We start from the raw sequence: 3,697 nt of genomic DNA, 5'->3' as shown, positions 1-3,697 counted from the left end.
TTTTAAAATTTTTTTACTTGAGGGTAGTTGACCCACAGTGTTACATTAGTTTCAGGTGTATAGCATAGTGATTTGACAAATATACATAATTTTAGCTACCAACTGTCACCATAAAATGCTATTACAATATCATTGACTATGTTCCCTATTCTGCACTTTTTATTCCCATGACTATTTCATTCCATAACTGGAAGCCTATATCTCCCGTTCCCTCTCATCCATTTTGCCCATCCCTCCACCCCTCTGCCTCTGGCAATCATCAGTTTGTTCTTAATCAGTTTGTATTTATAGATCTGATTCTGCTTTATGTTTATTCATTTTTTTCCTGATTCCACATATGAGTGAAGTTATATGGTATTTGTCTCTCTCAGTCTGACTTACTTCATCTAGTATAATACCCTCTAAATCCAGCCATGTTGTCACAAATGACACAATCTCATCATTTTTATGGCTGCATCATATTCCACTGTATATTTCTTTCTGTAAGATATTTGTCAGGTTTTAGTATCAGAACAATGCTAATGTTAAAAAAATGTTAGGATAGTTTTTCTCTACTATTTTTCTATACTATACTATACACGATTTTCTATACTCTATAGCAGTGTTTTTCAAATTATTTGTGGTTAAAAGCCTTTATTTTCCCTAGTTTCTAATCCATCATGCACTTCTGCTTTTTTTCCCCAACTTGTTTTATTTACAATGCCAACTTTTAAAAGATCATTAAAGTTAGCTAGACAATAAACCAGGCAGAACTCACTTTACAAAGAGAGCGAAAGCCCAAAATGCCACCTTCTATGGAGAACCCACAGTTCAGATTTATTTAGAGCAAAGAAAAAAAAAAACTTGATCATACTAGAAGAAACTCACCCATAAGTTTGGAATCTGTACTCAAACTATACATGCAAGGAGGACAATATTCTGCTTAACCAACTGATTTGCTGCTGCCATTTGTCTATTGTCTGTCTAATATTAACCATCATAAACAGAGCAGTGCAACTAGCACTTGAACAATCCTTATGGTGTTAGTGTCAGGCATGACATTTCACTTCTCTTCACACCACTGGTTCTCTTTACATACCTGGGATTCCTCTTCTTCAGTAAAATCATTTTTGATATTGAAACTCTTGCAGATCTCCTCAGACTTCCCCTTGATCATATTGACAACAGTCTTGCATGTAACATCAAGCAAACCTTTGATGTCTAAGTAGTTCGCAGGCAGAATAAGTTCAAAAAGTGTTCCTTGGTCAACTTTCAGGAATTCTTGGTCCCAAACAGGGATATCATCTGTCCACTTTTCTTTGTTCTCATCATCCTTGGGAGGAGGGGGGTTATGCTTGTGGTGGGTGCACCACTGAATGACCTTTTTTAATATTTCTGCATTAACATTTGGTAGAGGAACTGGGTCATTATCTCCTTCATCATCCATTCCCAAATCTTCCAACATGGTCTCGATAGTCACAGACTGGCAATTTCCACATCAACTCCAAATATCTCTCCATTGGAACACTGCAATTTAATTACAGGCATGGTCCTCGGTCTCAGGTGGACTGCAGGTTGGAGGCTGACAAGAACAGAGCGGCCTCTGTGATGAGAGGAGAAAGGCAAAGAACAAGGCCACTACTCATGCACTTCTGCTTTTATTAAAACAAAATAAAAGTGAAATAAAAAAAACAAAGACAAATCAAAATGGAAGTTAATTTATTTGTTATTAGATCTAACAGACATAAAATTACTCTGTCAAGTTACTGTAAAATATTCTGGACACTGACTCTCAGTTGCATATTAACCTGTAACACAGAGCTCATGACTGCTCTCTGCCCATGGACTGCAGTTGGAATAGCCCTGATTGAAGAAGAGCTCTAACATTTTTGATGATGTGCATTTATCAGCTGAAAAAGAAAAATGATATTAGACTATAACTGCAATACATGTATTTTAATTTATCTGTAAGTTATATCTATACCTGAAATTATTAATAATATTCTAGATGCTTATATTTTAAATTTCCTGTATCCTGATGATCTCATCCTTTCATTAGTTAACACACAAGGTACAATGTACACTTGGAAATAAGATTTGTTGTCCATATGTTGTCCATACCATGTGTAGACTCCTAGTCACCAGGAACATTTTTTTAAATCATTTAACATAATTTGGGCTGATATTTTTTATATCTGATTAGATCATTTTTTATTTTTGTCTTATAATATATTGATGAAGTCTTATTATCTTATTAGCAATGTTATCCTCCCATCTGCAGCTTCCACTTGGAAATATAATCATGCCACTTGTCAATTTCATAGAGATTCATTTACTGACATATATAATGTATATAATGTAACCAGGACAATTGCAATGCAGTATGTAAAGGCAAGTGTGACAGTTAAGGGGGCCAGGTGACACCCATATTTTTCTCCAAGGACCTTTCTCTGCTGGGCCATGTGTGTAGTTTGGCAACCTGATCTACAAACTCAGAGAGGGTGCCAGGTCAATCAGGAAAACAAATACTATAAAATCTTTCTTTGATTAGGAAAAAATATATATATAGAAGTGGTAATTTTTTTGCCTTAACACATTGGATTTTTCACGCTTAGTTCATATTAAAGACCATAACTTTAAATGGGTTTCTCAAAGGATAGCATGGTTCTCCAAGCACCTGTTTGTTTAAAATTCAGATTCCTGTGTCCTGTCCTGTAACTACTGCATCAAAGTTTCAAAGAGAAGGTGAGGATGGGAAAATAGGAGTCTATATGTTTACTAAACTCCTCAAGTGATTGTTGCACCTATAATTTGGAAAGCCAATCCTTCAGAACATTTTTTTAAATAAGTCATCCCACATAAAACTTGGCATCTTTGTTTTAAGATAGTTTAGTACTTAGTACTTTGACATCCTTTTCAATTTTTTTTCCTATGGTTATTAGCCTATTCTAATTTGTGTTTCTTCTTGGGTCAATTTTGGGAAATTTCTTTTTCTACAATATCATACATTTTAGCTAGATTTAAAAACAATTATTTTAATAAAATTTTATTTTGAAAAAAATTAATTAATATGTTTTTCTTTTCAGTACTTGCCTGATCCAGTATATTCCTATATAGGGACCCAACCTGTCAGAGATACCCTTTAGTTTAAGGGAAATAAGAAGAGGGGAGTTTAAGGAGAGTTTTGTTTCAACATAAAGAAAAACTGTGAAATTTTTTGAAGATGATAGTTTTGAAAGCTCTTGATTTTTAAGAACCAAGATTTTTAAGGGAATAATTTTTGAAAACCAAAACCACAAAGATTTAAAAGATTAAGTTATAAAATTAGCCTATAAATAATAAATTAGGACTGTGGTTTCTCACGGAGTAGATAGGAAAATTGAGAACGTGACAATGATGGAGGTCATGGTGACCTTCTAAACAACCTGGAGAGATCACAGAGAGAAGAGCAGAGATCATATTTATAAGAACTCACCCTCTACTGGAAGAAAGACCATTATGGCCTATTCAAGAACAGGTAATGGAGCCAAGCCAATGCTGAGAGCCATCCATCATCATTCAACAGAGCACTGCATATCATCCTGCCTGGGAGCATGGCTGATATGAAGGTCTTCCACTGAAAGCTGTTTGCACCTCACTCTCTGACCTTTGTATCTCCTAATAGGAGTGTCACCATGTATATCCTGTTTTACTCAGCCTATTTTTAACTCTGCTGCAT

The 3,697-nt window shown here is 34.9% G+C and overlaps 1 pseudogene; it reads right to left on the bottom strand.

Annotated features, from left to right (window-relative positions):
- Positions 1–1,042: 1,042 nt before the first annotated feature.
- LOC123952070 lies at positions 1,043–1,527 on the bottom strand (annotated as a pseudogene).
- Between the last annotated feature and the right edge of the window lie 2,170 nt (positions 1,528–3,697).

This window comes from Meles meles, chromosome 10 (assembly GCF_922984935.1).
Source record: "Meles meles chromosome 10, mMelMel3.1 paternal haplotype, whole genome shotgun sequence".
NCBI lineage: Eukaryota > Metazoa > Chordata > Mammalia > Carnivora > Mustelidae > Meles > Meles meles.
The sequence above is the reverse complement of the archived record's forward strand: the minus strand, read 5'-3'. Positions and strand labels throughout refer to the sequence as shown.